This window comes from Mastigoproctus giganteus, chromosome 5 (genome assembly GCF_048544385.1).
Source record: "Mastigoproctus giganteus isolate SK-2022 chromosome 5, ASM4854438v1, whole genome shotgun sequence".
Taxonomy (NCBI): domain Eukaryota; kingdom Metazoa; phylum Arthropoda; class Arachnida; order Uropygi; family Thelyphonidae; genus Mastigoproctus; species Mastigoproctus giganteus.
Window position 1 is genome coordinate 169,518,501 of NC_143579.1, and position 20,473 is coordinate 169,538,973.

Below are 20,473 nucleotides of genomic sequence, written 5' to 3' on the forward strand. Positions count from 1 at the left end.
TGGAGAAAATACAAGAAGAGAACATATTTAACAGTCACGTGACATTTAAACAAGGTCAAATCAAACGAGTCTGTTACTACAATCTAGTATTTGTCCCCACGGCTTCGGGTGGTAATCTTTAAAACTTATACATAAATCTTACGCTCATGATACTGCTTAAACGTTCTAAAGTACACTGAGTGGACAGAAATAATGGGATACCTGCTTAGTAACGGGTACACCCACCTTTCGCCTGGATAAGGGCAGTTACACGGCAAGGCATTGAGTCCACTAGTTCAAGAAAGCGTTCCACAGGTATTTCCATCCGTGGTTGTAGCACCGTTGTCCGTAATTCCAGGGGTGGAGGATCCAAAGCTCGAACGGACCTTTCCATAGCATCCCAAATATACTCTACAGAGTTCATGTCTCAGTGAACGGGGAGGCCATTCTATGATGGTGAAATCTGCGGAATGCTCTTCGAACCATGTTCTAGTCACCACATTTGTGTGGGGAGGCGCAGTGTCCTGCTGGAAGATTCCATTGCCCTCTGAGTGCACGATGACCATGAAGGGATACAGATGGTCTGCAAAGATTAACACGTAACTTGGACCGTTCAGGGATGCATCTATGCGTATCACAGATCCCAACGTGTGCCAGCTGAACACGACCCAGACCATTATCCACCCGCCTGAATAATTCCTTGTTGACATGACGGCTGCATAGCTTCGTGCGGTTTCCGCCAGATCGCACCTCCCGTAGGCTCGAAATAACTGGAAACGGGACTCATTGAACCAGGAAACCCATCTCCAATCATCCAGTGCCGATGTTCTTTCACCCAGTTGAGGCGTCGAGTTCTGTGTCGTGGTGTTAGCAGTGGGACTCTGGTGGGTCGGCAGCTCCCATAACCTACTGGGCTAATGATCGCCTGGTGGTCTTGGTGAAGATGTTTCTGACACCTACCTCGTTGAAGTCGGCGGTGATTTGTGCCACTATCGCTTTCCGGTTGGCTAAAACAATGCGAGACATACGTCGATGGCCACATTCATCCACCACCTTTCTCCCCTCACAGCTCTGTCCACGATGAGATGTTATTCCAGAAATGGCGTATTCCAGATACACTCTTGATAGTGTCGAACGGGGATAGTGCAATTTCTGTACCGCCTCCGCGATAAAATGGCCCATTAGTCGGGCACTCACTATCATCTCTCTCTTTCAAAGTTGATTAACTCACAACGTTTATCCGTACTGACATCTAATTATCGTCTACCTGAACGCAGTGATGCTGCTTAGCGGTGGGTTCATCCACTAGCGAGAGGGGCGACAGCGTTGCGTTGTCTAGGAACTCAATGAATTCTGCCCTTTCAATGAAAAAAAATGCTATATTGCGGTGGATGGGGGCACAGGATGTGACGATATTGTAGCAAACAGTTTTAAATATCCATCGTTCTTATCCTTTGAAATTTGAGTCATCGATTTTTATCCCATATCTCCTCCTGAAATCAGTAACTACAATCCCGGCTCTTGTAGAATCGCTCCACTTCCAAACGGAATTCGAACCCAGACCCCTGCAAATGAGCGATAAGTGGATAAACCGCGTTATACTGCAGAGATATAATTCCAGCTTCACATATTAACCTAAATTAGATAACATCTCCGTTAACAAATTAAACTTTTAAGAATGTAGCTTTTGACCTGTTAAGTACCTCTCCCCTTACCCCCCTCTGAGTACAGAACAGAAGGTCGGTCAACACGTTAATCTGTGGTATGCATAATACGAGGATGTACGTTCCTTTCTTAGATTAAACAGAAACGACCTTTTTTGAGGTTGCTTATTGAGCAACTGTTTAGAACTGTCCTCGGACTACTAAATTAAACCAGAATCGTTTGTTGATTAAGAACAAGGAGCCATCTGAAACCACTTAGAGACCGAAATGCGTTCTTATTTATGTCATCCATTGTAAATAAACTGCTGTCCGCGTTTTCCTGCAGTTGACCTGGCCTGTCGATGAACCTTGGAGTAAAAGGTGCGCTGGTAATCCACCTCGTGAGATACGGTCGCAAATGCTGACACGTTGCGAAGCTAACCTACTTGCAGGGCGATTTGGATGGTGGCAGGTTTGTTGAAAAGAGACGTTTTTAGGTCAACGGTTCTGGACAGCCTCTACAGCTTCTTATGTTTATTTCCAAGTACAAGATGCTCGGAGAAGGCAGCGCGCTTGAAAGATAACGCAGCGTTTGTTTCCAATGAATATTTTCTTTTTGTGCGGACACCGCAAAAAGAAAATATTCTAAACAAACGAAAAAGATTATACAGGCTTGCATCATAAGAACACAAAAAGAGATTAATCTGTCATTTCCTACAGCATGCAACTATGAAAAAAAAAAAATTACTTCGCTGAAAAGAGAACAAACTGTAAACACTGAGGAACTATGGCTTCTAATTAATGAATCGTATCTTTCTGCTATCAATCTGAAAGGTCAAACTGTTCTCTGGAATGTGGGTAATATTGCTTGTAATATATAGAACCCAAGGGGCTCGATTGCAGAGTTTGTGTTGTAGTAATTTAGGTTCAATTACAGTGTACAAAGAAGAAATTTTTCTCTTTATTACGTGTCATTGGTTGAGTCTTTCGTTCAGCTGACAGCCAATAATCTAAATAATGCCATTATTGGAGTGTTTTAGCAAAGAATGAAAACTATAGCTCTTGATGTCTATATTGGAATTCTTGCACCATGACAACATATAGTAATAAGGGTGTCTTGTTATCAAGGTCCAGATTACGATTGGTGGTTATGTTTGTCACAAAAGAGTTACGTTCTTCCTCCAATTACATTATTGATTTAAATAATTATTGATATAAAGGGAGAAGTAGCGTGCTGGAACATGCCCATGCCAAGATAGAAGAAGCCTTGGTGAAAGGGCAAATTTATCTACCAATACCGAAGGGATGATTGGCAGTCTGACGAGAGTTATACAAGATTTCACATAGTGGCTCAAACACGGATGTTCACTTTGGGAAGATCTGGCAAGGAATTCAATTTTAAAGCGTACTAACTCTCTTCTATAGAGACTGTTCACATCGAAGCGATAACGATGGTTCATTTCCTTCCACGTATACTGGAAACCCATAATCTAACTTAGTAAGGTGATGTACCTTACTAAGGTCTGCATCCCAAGACGTAGAGGAGAGTGCACGGAGGATATTCAGACATTTTGGTACACTCTGTGCGCAGCTCATGAATATTTTGAAGGAAAGGCAGCGTTTTATCAAAACTGATCCCCAAAGATTTTGTCTAGTATTACTGGAAAAGCATTCTGTCCAAGCCTTATTTCTGGTTGAAGATTACGCTTACAAAATGTACGCAAAGGTCTTTTGAGGAGAGAACCTAGTCATCTCATAATGCTATCATCATGTCAAACAGCATGATGCCTTAGACAGTTAGAGCTGTTTTTGACTAAGCTACACTAAATGGCTCATTATAAGGGAGAAAATCTTTAGACCTAAAGTTTCGTGCATGATTTTAATTTTTCTCTTTCAGGACTAGGAACTCTGAGGAGTAAGACTGCAGACTATTTAAAAATGTTTCCACAAGAGCATTAGCTATTGCAGTTGGGTCCTCAAGTAGTACATCCATTATAATCTAGTGCAAATGTAAAGCGTATCCATAATTCATTTCAACTCTAAGGGAAAAACAACGTACTTTAGTGCGTACATACTTAAAGGCTAAAAGAGACTCGTAGTAGGATATCTTCGGAATATACTCCAAGCTTTGCTTTAAGTCTTTTTTGTCGCTGTGCATTTTTAATTCCACCATGGTTTTGGAAATGATGGAAACCGGGTCCATGCAGCTGTAATTTCATTCCCGATTGCAGCCATGACAATATTTTGTGTTGCGTACGTTACTAAGGTTACAGGTAGTGATGTTAAATTCTTACTGCATCACTGATAGGCTCCTGGTTGACGGTGGTAATGTTAAATTCTCCAGCTGCTGAAAGGAATTCCAGTCAGCGTGAGCAGTCCTCCATTTGGAAAACCTTAAAGGAAGACTGTCTCCCACTAAGTAAGGAGTTTATCACAGAAATTATCACTTCATACGGGTTCTCCTCCACCTACCAAGAAGTGGAAGAAGGAGAAAAAGGGGAGCAAATCTATGGAATAAAGTGTTGCTTTCTACAATTAGAATGGAGGTGTCATTGTCAGAGAGTACATGCTCTGTGACGTCCCTTTCCATCAATATTAGCATTACCCCACAGGACGTTATGCTCATTGAAATCCCCAAGAAGAAAGAAACTGCATAATAAGATCATCAAGGTCTGTCTGGGGACGATGTCAGTCCCAACTGGTAAGCAGATGAGGTAAACCGTCAATAAAAATCCTACTGTAAAGCGAATTTCTATCTTTCCTATGTTGGTGGTAAGTAGCATCGGTTTAAACGGGGTCTGGTTGCCTTCAAGGATAGCAACTCCTCCACGAGTAGATTTCCAGTTGTATCCTTAAATAAAATGGTAGTATTATGCAAGGAAGAGTTGATTTCCTTTCAAGTATGTCTTATGCAAGCAAGAACAAACCAGCTCCTATTTTTGCAACATAGTCTCAATATCATCAGTATTTTGCCGAAAGCTATGATTTAAAAAAACAACAACAACTATATCATCGTCCCATGTGTATTATATGCTCATAAATTGCAATTGAATATGTTCACTGGTCTATTCATTTGTTTTGCTGGACGAAAAATCCGAGTTTTCAGGTCGGAAGGGGGACCTTGCTCTCCTCTCCGCTCCTGCAGAATCTATGACAGTAGGAATTTAGCCATTATTTTGACTTGATGGGTGTGCCAGTTAGCTTTCGAAGTGCTGAAGGCTTATTTTTCTCAGCTATTGATTTATATCTTTTGGAAAAAGATTGGCTTCGTCTTGTGTCCATTTCATCCTCCTTAAAGAGTTTTAAGACAGAGCGGAGTCATCCGATACCTTTTTCCTTTGACATACATATTTTCTTGTTAGAGGGAGGAAGGTTACTTCAGAATTTTCTCTACCACATTGTTTTGGTAGCGATGGAGGATTAAGAGGTACAGATATAGAAGTAGAAGCTGATTAGTTCGTCTGTGCGCGTTTTTGTGAGCTTAATAAGTAACTTGCTGTTGGGGAAATTACTCTTTGGGCGGTATAGTCATTTCAGTTTGAGTTTTTCGATGGAACATCTCCCTGATACCTTATGAGCGCACAAAGGTTTGTTGATATTAAACCACTTTTCTTGCCTCTTGACATATGTTCAGATCTGCCTTAAATCTGTGTTTCTTTTTTCTTCCTTCCACCCGTGGCATGTAGGTGAGTATGCAGGGTGCTCTTCAATTAACGCAGGTGTTAGGAGACATTGGTGACTTAAAGATGAGGTTTCTAGTAAAGACTAGTCGTCCATCCCGACTTCCAAATTTTGCAGCTGTCACTTCTAGTTTTTAGTTCAAAACAGCTTTCCTCCTCAGGCTAAGAAGATTCTATTCTGAGATGATGTCTCAATGACACATAAGAGATGAATTCAGTGTCTAACAAAAATCGATATTCCCTCCCTCGGTAGATGTGGCTGGGAGTTGTTAATTTTTGTAACTTCTGATCTCTACAATAATGTCGCCTGAGCGAAGCCTTTTGACTGATTTTGGAGGGCCTGTCCATCCTTCTTGATAAAAGAGGTTGACTTTTCCTTATGGGTTTCTCACTAGTAGAGTGAAGTATTAGGCATTGAGGGTTGAACCTGATATTTCTTCAGTTCACTGAAGAAATTTCAGGTCCAACCCCTCGATACCTCTGGAACACTGAATGTTTTCTGGTAGAGACCGTGTTGGAGTCCAAAAAGATTAATTTAAATTTTCAGGATTAATAGTATTTTTAATTTTGTTTCAGTGCTCGGGCTTCCCATCCACCATGAAGCCCAAGGAGATGCCCACCAACCGGCAAGCAATACTTGTAAATTAATTCGGGAGTTGAACGCCAGGGTTGCCTTGCCCAGGCACCAAAAATAATCTATTGCAGTATTGTAGCACTGAAAATCCCGTTGCCATTGAATCAACAGGACTACAATAACGAGATAAATATTCACTACTTTTCCACCTTCTTGCACCTCAAAAAATACATCATCGCACGTCAGGTGCATTTGACGTGTCAAAGATGTTTATAGCCTTTAAACTGTACTCTATACAAGTCAGTATGGGTGTGTATATGTTTACATTTCCCTGCACTATTATTACGACTTTGTAGTATTGAAATTCAAGAAAATAAATAAAACGCTTCTTTATAAACACATAAGTTGTATAGCAAAGAAAAGTACAATTCTAACTGTACTTTAAAGATAACTCAATGCTAGTTTATAATTTTTGATTGTTTGTTTCAGGTAAGATGTGGCTGTCATACTCGAAATCGTAAAGAGGGAAAACTGCAGCGACATCAGCTATTCAGAAATAGAGTAGTCAGCAAGACAAACTGAAGAAAGCTTCTTGTAGCACTTTTTATGAATATCGTTGCCTGAAGAAAATAATACAGTACTTTAGGAACTTTCCTTCAAAACTCCAACGCACAGCTACAATCAAAGAACATTTTGTTGTTAGTTTATAGCGCACCAACATTAGGCTGTATTGCTCGAGTATATTGGTATCGGTAAAGGAATGCGTGGAATTTCTCCCTAAAACCCTGGTTCATCTCGAAAAACCAAAAAAACCACAACAGAATACACAGTTTACAGATCCTCCTTTATTGGACTATTACTGAGTAAATATAAAAGCTTAAAATAAGAAATTGTGGATAGACTGGTGGCTGGAATGCCAGCGTGATCGATCGAGCAACATCAATTATAAGTACCACGCAGCAGAAACTGTTCTTTCCTCACTTCATACGTCCAGTCGCTGTCCTGATCAAATATTTCTGTTCATCCCAAAGAGTTCGGTCAGGTTCAAATGACTCTGGGCCAGACAGAAGGATTGCTGAACTTAATTTTCTTCAAACAGCTTTTTACACTGCTCGTTGTATAGGACGGGGCATTATTGTGCCGAACGAGGAGGACCCATTTACTCGGAACTCAGCCACGAAATTGTCCCATATATCAGTGTACGACTCGGCGTTGATTCACTGATGATTTTTGGCATTATTACAACCCACAGTCCTACCTATCAAGAGCAGCCTTGATCGGACCTCCTTCAAACTTCATTCTGGGCAAATCAACAGCAGTATACGACATTCTCCAGAAATTCTACCATCTACACTCGACTGTCTGATCTGAAAACTGTAAAGTGGCTTTTCGTTCCAATAGGAACGATGTCCACTGTTCCGTGGTCAACGAACAATGGAAACGACGTCTGGAATTCGTTGGTGTGAAGCGGGCTTGTGAGAAGTTGCGTTGCCTTAAAAAGCATAGATTGTGGACATCTAGAGTCCCAGAATGTTTTTTTTTAAGGACGCAACTCCAGATTAATCTTCACCTCCTCCTTCAAATATAGATGATATTTCTATCCATCTCTGTTTCTGGTGTACCTTACAGTGTGAGAACACCTACATCGTCTTCGTTGCCACTAGGTTGGCTGTGGTTGGCTTAGCGAGGTTCAAAGGTATGATTGTCGCGTAGATTGGCAAACAACCGATACGGCATCCGACGATTAATTTTCAGCACCATAGGCAATTTGCCGAGACTCATCCTGCAATATGAAGTTACTTCTCAAATCACTCTGCATAACGCTGTTTGAGCGTAAAATTTACTTTAAATACCGACGCAAAGGCACAATAGTAATTCTATTTCAGGACGTATTGTGGAAAGAAGTTTTCCTGTTATTTGTACACCAGCCAAATTAAGAAACTGTTCGATTTAATATTAACCACTCTCATACAAAATGTAGAAGACGCAATGGTGTCTCACTCTCTGCATTTCAGGCAAACAATTTTCCATCCGTCTCTTAGCAGCATCAATTGATGCTTTTAAAGTTCACTGGTAGACTACTGTTTCCAATACCATTTCAATTTAAGGTTACTAAAAAATCTTATACCGAAAGCTGGAAATGCAATCATCTTGGAGAATTCATGAATTTCGTCAACAAGACCCGCTCTTATACGAATTGAGATAGAAAACTTCAGTAATACTGTAATTTCAGTCGGAGGAGGAAATATAACACACGATTACTAGTCGCTCGTCCTTTATACAGTCAAATCTACCATTTCCTCGACTTTTTTTTTTAATCAAATGCTTTTTACAGTTGCTTTCCTTTTGAAGGCGATTAAACGTATTCACTGAAAATGGCTGTAGTAGCATGGTTTAACTGTAAGGTTAAATGTGTGTTAAGCGCCAAATCAACCAAGACTAGACTATGGGCTTCATATATATCTGCAATTATGTATATTCTTCTATCGGTTTGCTGCTTACCGAACGAAAAATTGCAACCCTCATCTGAGATCGACTAACTCAATCACCTTGGAAAAATGTCCATAAAAATTGCTTGCGTCACTGAAAGGATTCAAACTCAGGCCTTTTTCCAACCTATGTAGGAGGAGGGCTATTATAACTACAATACAGCAATTCAGAAGTTCAGCCATCACACACAAAAAAAACTCAAGTTATTTCTTGCAGCTGTTCTGTTTCAATGAAATAGATTACCATGAGATAAATCCAAATCACTTTTTAATGGGTTGTAGTCCATCGACGCAAAAGCAGTCCATGTTCTGCTGAAACCAAGGCTTTAGGATGTAGCAGCTAAATTCTGTTCAACGCAGGTTCCGGGTCATGGCCCATGCTGAACGGACCCTGTTCTCTCTCTTTCGGTGTTCATTCACAGCGCAAGTGGAAATCAAGTTCTTTGAAAGAGCGCAAACAAACTACAGCTCACATTCGATTTTCAGAGTGAGAGGAATCAATGTAGTCTTAAATGCAATCAACTAACTTGAACCCCGTTAAATATTCGTTGAATTTCTGATAGTTTCCTAACATATATATATAACAAACTCAATTCCACAATACAGATGCGAGTATGAAGCATAAACGAGTATGAAACATCTTGGTATAATTAAAACAATCATCCCCAAGGAAATAGAGCAGTCTGAAATCATAATAACCATCTATAACAATAGCAGCCAAGTAAGATTTTCATCTTAAAAATCTAAAAAAAAATAATGAAAAGACATTCACTGAACAAATATATAAAACATGATCTTGTCCCTATGCGAGAGTATGCTAACGAGTACAAGGTGGATGAGGGGCCACCCAATTCATCCACTTCCTTCTAGTGTTAAATAAAGAATTTTCTGCTATTTTTCTTTGCGCTCTTAGATGGTTTGGTCTTAGCAACACTTCTCATAATTTTATTATCCCGATGCATCTCTCACACAAGAACAGAACATTACATCTGACTGAACATTACATTGACAACTCTATTGGGTGTACTGTTTTAGATTCTATGCGCTTTTTAACCAAAATCATAACTCTCCTCCCTCTTGTTATTTCTGTCTTTTCTGTATACGTTGTACCTACCCTTATGTCAGAGCGGCACCATGTTTCTCATCTTCCTAAAATTCCCCTATTTGATGGCTTCAACTAATACTAGAAATTCGTCGCTTTTGTTTACTATGATCCTGGCACAGTTTGTGGTCTTGGTAACTCTAGCATCTCTCAATATAATTTCCAAGAAGCAGGCCTTGCAATCCGCCTTGTTTACTAGGCTGATACATATCCCAATAAAAGCGATGGAAGAATCAACTAGCCCTGCGTATGGCTGCCACTAAACCGTTAGTCCGTGTATCCCATTAATAATTTTCCTAACTACCCACACTATCTAGACAGCATCAGCAAATATTCGGTTACCCCTATTATTCAAGTGTATCCCGTCTTTTTAAAAATCAGTTTCATTTGTAAACAAGTGCAAACCACACTGGGAAACTTTCTATTCCCCAAGTCTTGCACAATCTCTCCAGGGCTGAATTAATTGACAAGACTGTTTTCATGAACTGTTATGAACTCTTCAGAGAACACACGGAGAATTTTTTACTAATTAAATAGGTTAATGAACACCGCTTAATGAATCGAATGCAAATGTCAATAAGGATGAGCAAACTTCTGCGAATAACTGAGTGTCGAATATTCATTCTTTTCGATGATGGAGAAGAAATAACTGGGCTGTTAATTATCCTGGGAACATCAGATCCATCTGCCGTTGCATTGATTTATTTATTGTAAAGCGCAGTTAGGTAATTGGATATGCATGAAGATGGCGATTGAATATTCATTCACTTTCAAGCCAGTAAATATTTTAGAAGCTTTCTGAATTTGCTACACCTAGGTTGAAATCACTTACCATATATGAATAGATTTAATTTCATGGCTTCGTCTTCAACTAAAGGGCCGTTCTTCGCTAACATAACCGTCTCACACGAACCAATCTGTGGACAATCAGTATAAATACCACAAATGCTTGTCACAACTACAGCAGCGTAATAGACTGAGAACAGATAACTCTAGCAGTTGCTCAAGGCAGCTAAACCAACTGTGAATCAAGATTGGCTCTGCCGAAAAAACGAATAATCAGCACAAAATGAAAAAGAGTAGATCATATGGCAAAGTCAGCGCTGTACTCTTGCAGGAATTTATCATAATTTAATGGGATTTTTAGACACGTAGGTACTGTTCTGGAAGTGAACGTTGGGTCATTTTAAAAAGCGCTTTTCAAAAGGATGTTCGAAGAGGAGGGCATAGAGAGCATGCATTCTTTTTAAGCAAGCAACGAAGTACCTGTTCAAGAAACTATATGCCCAAAATATCGCACCCAAATTTGAAATTACAGAAGCTAGGGGTGGTGCACGGATACAATTTGCTTAGAGAAACAAAGTACTAATGTTTTAATAAACCTAAATGATAAGTATATGCTGATTCCTGCTCCACTTTTTGTCTAAATTCACAATGTCCCAAAAGCAGACCTCAGACTACCTGAATCGAAGACAGGTGAAGATATTTCAGTCTCCAACTGAGATTGTCTCAGTTTGAGACTGGAAGATTTGCATTCGCTGGAGATATGCCACATGGCACAGAGATATTCAGAGTTTTTCATCCCGATAAAACAAGCCAAACTGAACGAAGTTCACTAACCAATAGATACTTTAAGGGATGATGTATTGGTCACTTTAGGATGAATAAAATCACCACCACCAATATGCTTGGTATTCATGGGTATTGGCAACATGGTACTTGTCAATGTCATTTTGAAAGCCTGTAACTGCTGTTGGTGGAACATTGTTGAACGTAGCCAATCAAATTATTTTTACCCAAATGTCGTTAGCTTATGTCAGTATGAGTGGGTTATTTACAATCAGCATAAAATGGCCACCAGGATAGGTTTAATGGCATGGATACACAAGTGGTACACAAATCAACAAATATAATACTGAAGCTATCAACATATTATGGTTAAGACAGTAAACCAGGGTTGTAACCACGTTTTTAGATTCGCATCGTTTTAACTAACAGGTGCTTAAGGTCATGCCAGTACACGAGGAACGATGCACATTTCACAGACGATTCGGCAATCCATCGAATAAGAAAAGTTTACATCCATAGCGAATAGAAAGATTAATACCCAAGTAAATTTTAAGAAAGACGTCAAAGTTACCAATCTGAAGGAATTCCACGAGATCGATATCACCAAGTTTCTTGCCTGCAGCTAAATGTAAGGCTACTTTCACCGGATATTGTTAACGGTGAAAAGTCCAACAGCTGAGAATGAACCACTCCTTAATGCTCAGGCAAATTCCCAAATTCTCTATTCATTAAAATTGTTTCAACCAGCCAAGACGGCTCTTTGTCTCAGCAACAAGACCATAATTGCGAAGAGATTCAGGCCTTAATTTTTTAAATGGCAGACTAACTCTCGAATTGCCATTATTACCTCTTAATTCCAAAATGCCCTGAATAACATACATTCATTCCAGACGCCTAGTGATGCTGTTGTTGCTGTATTTAGGCCCGCCCTTGAGCGACTTAAACCGTATTGCACTCACTCTCTCTCTCTCTCTCTCATGTTTGTAAATTGTGCGAGTTCTATGATCTACGTGCCGTCTGCTGAGCAAAAATCCTGAGTTTCAAGGGGTTAAAAAAACCATAGAACTCTCACGTGAGACAAACTAACTCAGCCACACAAACGACAAAAGCTCAGAAATTCCTCGCATCATTGATGCGATTCGAATCGAGGCTTTTTGCATCCAGTTTGGGGGGGGGTGCAATGCTTATATGCACTATGCCACTCGCGAGAGCCCTAGTAATACAACTTCCTCAAAAGAGGCTGCATCCACCATGACGCGAAAATACTTATACGTATCCTATCTTGATTTCGGTTGCGATACGTTTCTGTTAAATTTAGAACGTTTGCCTCGATATCTGAAAGGATCATGGTGTTGGCGAATCAAGTGGAAAACTTTCCATTCTGGTCTGTTTGCAAGTTGAAACCTGCATGAAGGAGTCCTGTCTGGTTTTATGTATTACCTTCGGTCAAAAAGGTAAAGCACTCTGGTGTACCACAGAATGTCCGGAAGTAATATTTCGATCCAGTAGGTGTGGTAAAAGTCCTCATAACAGCAATGGGTAAATTAGCCTTATGTGGTCATTCCCTAGGAGCCTAATGTGAACGGTTTAGATTGCAATCATTTATTTACGTCTTGAAGTCTGCATACGAGTGGAAGAAGAAATCGCACTGTCCGAGCTGAAGGAACACTGTCCGCCATATTTGAACCATTGTTACAGTTGAGTAATGTTTGGATTGAAGTGTTAATTACTGGAACTACCAGGGAGAATGATATGGAGGCATTAGTCAAACTGGTATGTCGACTATGAATTTCACGAATACCATTGTATGATGAAGATACATTCTTATCATTAATGATTGGCTTTGATCACCTTGCGATAGAGATCCTATGTACTCGATTCTGTTAGCTAAACCATATAATGGCGCCGCTAGCTTTTAAAGTCATAGAAATCAGCTGCTCTTGGTAGCTGTCATCGTCATTAGATTAACAGTTCATATGATATTTCAGGTTCGGATTCCATCAAATTTTGGGTCAGAATCAGATTAAGAGGGGGGGGGGTTAATCATTGAAGGCCATGAGATGACAGTATATTGTCTGTAAACTACATGTATTCTGTGGTCGATTTTCTGAATGCTAAATTTCTGGATGAAAATTCAGAATTTCTGGGACTCCATTTGTGATGTGGCTGGCACCACATTACAACTGGAGCGCGAGTTCTTTGACCACTGTTACTTCGGACATTTATAATACTTCTCTTTTTAATAACAAAAAAAGTAAACTGCAGCTATTATCAATCTACTGCGGGATGGAAGCCTCTTCAACAATTGATGTTGAGGGAAATGAACCATAATCTGCCACGCTGGGTCAATGCGGGTTGGTAGATCGACTGTATTTAGCAGTCAGGGCTTGAACCCCGGTCTACTCAAAGAGCGAAATGCTACTGCACTCCCGCTCCTGACCACTTTGCAGAATATGTTTTCAGACATATGCTGTTTCTCGCATTTTCCGGGGCAGATATGATAAGCAGCGTTCTCTCATAAATGCTTGTTTGCTTGCAAAGACCAAGCTCCATATACTGTTAGTTTAGTTGCGAGAGGAAATCTTAGTCATCAACAAGACAGGTTATACTGATTTCAATACTGGAAAATCAGTTTGAACCTTATTTGAACACCAAACTACCATTGCAGAGTGTAAATGTTGTTAATTTAAATGTTCCGAATTATTTTAACAGTATTTTCAGATATCTGCTCATTGACCACTTTAACACGACTCGGCTGCCAATTAATAGTCTTGAAATTACGTCTGTTCAACGTGTGTTTAAGGTCCGATTTTTAGCATGTTGGTGCTGGATGAAAAACCCGAGTAACTCACGGGGCGATACCTAACTCTTTCACCTGAGATTGGCTAACTAATCTCGAATGGAGAGGATTCTTAGGAATTCCTCACTCATAAGGGAATCGAACCCAAAAAGTGACGAAAGACCTTATAGTTGTCCGTGGTTCATTAAATAATTGATTTTATATATTGTTAAATAAAAAACAAAAACGAATAAATTTATTTTAATTTATTTTTTTCTTTTACATTCAACCTTATGGGACAGAAGATTTCTTCTGCAGTCTATAAAGCATTACCTTTCTCTTTCTTATAAACATCGTTAAGTTGAAAATAGGCGTATATTCGATGATAAAACTCAATGGCCGATATAAAATCCCCAAGAAACTAGCTTTCTTCAGTTCATGAAGAAAGCTGGTTTCTTGAACCAGCTTTCTTCCCGCAGTGAACAGAAGTTCAAATGTGATGAAGTAAATTTAACAGAGACGTCCCCAGGCAATTCATTTCAATGGCTCCTAAGCGCGAGAGAGTCATTGCAACCTGCAGAATGGAAACTGCAGCGCGACTGAAAATGAGAACAGCCATTCATTGACTATGGGATAATCAGCAAGTGGCTGCAGATGGGAAAATAAATTCGAAGCCACTCTCTGATAAGCGTTCGAGTTCGACCATATAGAGAGGCCGCATTTCCGCGGACCACAGATGAGTGGTCTTGTCTACAGCCTTCATTATTTAATGGTAGTCTGCAATAAGGTTCGATTCGTATCAGAAGGAACCACGGTAAAGTGGTAAAACGGGGGGGGGGGTCAGTCTGATAAGTTTATGTAAGTAGGCAGGAATAAAGTACAGCGCGATAAAAATAATTCATTCACGATAAACTCGAAAACAAAACAAAGCAGCTTCAAACATTGAGAAGATTCTCTAACGATGGAAAATATTGTAACTAGCCGAATGTCTTGAATCATGAACTTACAGAAAAACCATCGGATCGGCAAAGATAGCGATTTAAGCAAATTAACAGATGTCGTTCACTCAACCATTCATGAAGGAGGCCCGTTCCCTAAGAGGTAAGGGACGATGTTAACTGTTGCTTACTTGCTGCTGTATAAACAGTTAAAAATCGTTGACTGGAATTGAAATAAAAATAAAATGCGTACCATACGATTTTCTTCACCTTCTAATTCCCCAATTTTGCCTTCTCATCCAAGGGAGGTTTTCGTACTGTCATACGAAACGAGAAATTTCTACAACCATTTTACGCGGTTTTAGTAGATTGGCCATTTGCCAATCTACTAAAGCTCCTTATTGTTGATGCAGTTGGAATGCATCTAAAAGTCCAACGTGAATATATCTAAAAGGGAAGAAACATTGCCATGCGCTATATCTAAGCGTTTATAGGAGGATAGTATAAATTCAACAAGTATTGAAGTTTTGGAGTATAAAGGATACAGTTACGTAGCCTGAAGTTAAAGTTGCATTAATCCTACACTGCGAAGAAAGTTACCACGAGTTACGCCAATTATGCACTTCAACTGAGGAGGATATTGCATTTCAGAAACTGTAATATCCTCAGCTGAGAAATTATTTGCTGTTTAAAAATTTTTACACTTTTCGCATCTCTCATATTGTGGAAATAATTCATCACCAGCTTAATCAGTCCTAGACTGCTTATTACCCAGTGATGACGTGCCACTAAGCATCGGTTATCCGAATAATGGCATTCATTATAAATGAAGATAGCACATTATCCCCAAAGGAGCAACGCTATTTATCTAGAGTGCAAGACTGAGGCAGCCTGTGATAGCTTTCTTCAAAATATGGGATGGACGCACTTTTGTAAAAAAAAGAAAAAAATCCCAATGGAGACTGCATCGAAATTAAATTTATTTTAAAGACTGTTGGCCACAAGAATTTATAAGTTAAGTTAGTAAGAGATATACAACTATTGCTTTTCTATGTATAATAGAATTCATAGGATAACTATAATTAATACTAGCAAATAATAATTATAATAAATTAGCTGTTATCTCGATGCTTGTAGACATAATACTGAAGGTCCTGTGTACAGATTATTTATACGATTCTTAATTTGTTTTGAATTGCCATTAGAGAAACTCGATTGACATAAAACAGAGCATCCTGTCCACAAACGAGTTAGAGATTCACCTTCTGATTCACCATCGATTACAAAATGTTTCCTGATAATACTTAAAATGAGGGGGAAGCTTACAACATACATCGTGTTGGGTTCCTACTCATGGTATTTCGGGCTACAACAGCTGTTCGCCATCCTTAAACGCACGTGCCGTGTATTGTCACGGATCAATAAACCCATAGTTTGATTACAAAACCATGAGTGGATACTCCGTTATCTCAGTAACACGTGCATCTGTTCAGTACAGCCAAGTGTTGGGTGAAACTGAATTTCGACAGATTCTCCCAGGATATTGTTCTGAATAATGGTTGCGTGTTAATACTGGCTGGATTTCAGTGAACCCTTCTGTTAAACCTTTTGTGGATACACTGGCTATAAAGTACACATTTCAACAAGGAAGTTATAATATTTCAATTAATATATTTTTCCCACAAAACGGCCCATGAAAATAAGAGTAAACTTGGAAGCCCCTAAAATGATAATAATTTTATATCTCATCGGTACGCCATGATTTTATTCCGGTGGACTAAATTTCTATTAAATACTACACTAAGATATCAGAGATTAGAATGATAGCGTAAGGAACTAAAACCATAAGGTGTCTTTGGAAATTGTTTTAAGATCAGTTTACCTCTGAGGAGTGAAAAAAGGCTACATATTTGTGGGTTAAATTATGTAATAAGTAACAGTTATATATGAAGTTTTGTAATCTAGCCCACAAATATGCAATATCCATTTGATTTTTGATCTTCAACAGCCAATATATGGTCTGATGGCGGGTAGAGGCAAGGTTCCCGAAACGTCATCTTAATGTATAGGAATTTAGTTATTAACTGAATAAAGTATTTGAATACTCACGTGGTATGAGAGTGGGCATTACCAAAAGTATGCTGTTCATTGTAATCGATAAGTCGAATGGACATACACAAACCCATTGTCTTATCCCTGCAAATCCGTTTTCCAGTATAGCTTAAAAGTATTGCGGGGACGTTTGTGTTTCAGAAGGGCAAAAATACCACCCTAGTTGCTTAGACGCTAGTGAATTAATATAATTTTCTGAGGAAACTATATTTTATATTGACCAAAATAAATCTTGAAACTACCAACGAAACGCAAGAAATGAACTATTAAAATATAATTAAGAAAATAAAAATAATAAAATACAGCATAACGGAAACTATAAAGAATAACGGCCAAAACATTGTCCTGCTGGAAGAGTCCATTGTCCTGTGGGTGCACGATGACCCTGAAGGGATTCAGGTGGTCTTCAAGGATGGACACGTAACCTGAACCGTTCGGAGATGCGTCTTGATGTACCGCAGCGAAGAACAAATTATACACCAAGAAGCTTTCAGCGTGATATATTCCTTTATCAGCTTTGTAGTATGGCAAATCATCATCATTCTCAGAAACCAAAGAACATACTACACATGAGCTACAAACAAACCAAAGCAGATCGGTGACAAAAACAGAAAAAAGAAGGGGGTGGAGTCAAATCATCAGCCCCCATACGTTATAAGTTCTCTATCGCTCATCATAATGTAAAACAACCGCTTCAATAATGGGGTGTATGCTGGTTTCACGATTGCAATTAATGTTGTAACCGGCCACAGGCATATGGAGCGCTTCCAACCAGGAGCGCTTTCCAGAATTTCAAAATTGGAACGCGAGTTAAACTGATATGCTGCTCGCAACAGTAATATACCAAGGTCACGGAAAGGGAACCCACATGCCGAACCAAGACAGGAGCATGATCCACCTCTAATTTCAGAGTAAAATGAACTGAAATACTGGAGGAGCAGCGCCTCTGACTGGTGGGGAATGAACGCTCTTTAACAGAGCCAACTAGCACAGGCAGATTCAAAAAATGTCCTCTTCCAAGACCTCTTCTGTAATATATGCTATGGAAGTATTGACTAGAGCACCCACAGTTGAACCAGAATCTGCCATAGATCGTGATAAATATTCTCCTCAGATAACATTAATCTAAAAATACTGCCAGTAAAATTACACATATTTTCGATTACAAAAATAATACGATTGCCTTTTCCTTAAAAATTAAGGACTTTAATCATCGAAATGGTAAAATAAATCCCTCAAGCTGCACCACGAAAACATAGCAAAAGTCTAAAATTAGATAGACAGTGACCATAAATTTCTGTTAACCACATCAAAGTTAATAATTTCCAGAGTTTTAAAAATGCTGGTTGATAAGTCACTTACTACATTATACACAAATTTCAAGTTGTTATAACTAAAATGATAAGTTCTATAATAATTAAAACTTTTGGCACAATAAGGAACATTTGTAGGACTTACAGTAATTTTGGCATTCCTCCATCTACCTCTCCTTGTAATTTATCAAAGCTTTGTTTGTGTTGGTCGAGGAAAATTACGATAATCCTTCCTAATTGAACAAAGAAACCCGACCCAGTTCTAATACGTTATACCATTCTTTACTAGGCACTTCAAGGACAGATAAAGCATCGTTCATTTTCTAAGTAATCTCATATAAATCCTTTCTTAAGTAGATGTGCAGTTAGCAAAAGCTAAATAGAAATCCCCGACGATAGAACCGATTGTGAAATAAAAACAGAAGGAAATACTATCGAAGAAACATGACAATCCACATTCAGTAATTAGTTTTCGTAATTAGAGCTTTGGTAATGCAATTACTGAAGTACTAAAACGATAACAGACATGAAAACACAGTCGGGTTAGAATCAACATTAAATATACAGACATTTCTGGGTTTTATCTGGGTTACAATGAAATTAAGTCCAGAATACGAGAGATGCCAAATGGTATTTAGTAGTTTAATACTTAATAAAAAATTCAGGATAAGAATCTGAGACTGCTGGAAAATTTACAGACATAAGTTAGGGCAAATTGTGGACTCAATTTCACAACTGGATTGTCAGCTTTTACACCAACTAAACAACAATCCAAAAATAGAACCCACGCGATTTAGAAGCACTGAATTGATACCTTCGTATATGCCCATCTTCTTCCTTTCCCTCGCCTCAATGCCCAAAAGAGAACAAAGTTTGTTGAAAATACTTTACAATGCGTAAGTCCTCAGTGGAAAAGTACCACTTTTAAACGCGTGATGTAATTTCACCCTCATTAAAAGAAAAGGTTTTGAAAAAGACAAATCTTGTGATATCGATGAAAAAACTTCAGCCTGCTTATTTTCTGGGTGCATCATTATCTCGTGTTGGTCGTTTGTGTGCCTTTTGGGATGATGAAACACTCTTTGCTGCAAATTTCATATAAGAGCGTTGCGTAACTTGTTTGTTATTATTAATGCGAAAGCTGCTCTTTGTCGGGACACCATTTATCAGTTTTTTCGCCATTTCAGTTGTCTACATGGGGAGGAAGATGATGACAATCGTGAACGGCGTGCAGGTTACTCCACATGTAATTACGTCGGCTGAGAAAATACACACTCGGGATATTGTAATGTGAGAGTGTGCCATATTTTGTTATTGTCACGTCTAACACGCCTCATACTAATACTTATCATACAATGGAAGGGAAGATTTAAATCCATAAAATACACGTAAAGTCTCGTTACCATGGAGAAACACAAGCCACTACTCCACTCGCCAACACCAACTGTTGCGACAAACTTTCATTCCACCTACCCCAGCTCTTAATGATTAATGGGTCTGTTGGGTATTCCATACATCAAAAGACACCGCAGTCATGAGCATGTGTGAATGGTCTCATCCCCTTAACCAAATCACCCATTTTTCTTGGATAATACACATTCTTATGGTACGGTTCGCATGCTGAATTAAATACACATTAGTCACTTACAGCATGTTGCTCAGGTATTTTAAGATAGTTTAAAAGGTCTGAATAAACGTTTAAAAGCTTCTTCTTGGAAGGAGTATATCTTCCAAGAAGGGGTATTTCTTCTCTCTAAATATCAATGAAGATACCGTTAAGAAAATCTAAATAAGAACTGCAATCAGGCGATCTCCTTTATATTTCTATTCAGCGTGCTCCTGACATATCAATGGAAGCCAAGCCAATGTGTATTAATACAGAAGAAATAAATAATAGAATTTTATATAAAACTTTCTTAAAAGCCGGTAACCTTATCTTAATCTCACCCTTTTCTTCCCATAAGTCCTTAATCTAACTGCTTGTGGAGATCTTTAGAAAAATAAGCAGTGAAGATGAGTAAAAGGCCCGGTTCTTATTTAAATATAAATGCATTATTAAAATATCACAATTAAATGTCGCTTACTTGATCTTTTCAGTGGCACATTAATTGACAATCCAGGTTTATAATCTTCCAGCTTTCCAATTATCTTTTGTTAATGAGAAGTCACTGCCTTTGGACTAAATCCATGAGCACGTTTATGTTTTCTTTTATGAAAAGATCAAATTCAGCTAATTAGTATTCATTTGTTAAGATATTTAATATTTAGCTTTCTCTTATACCGATTTCATTCACA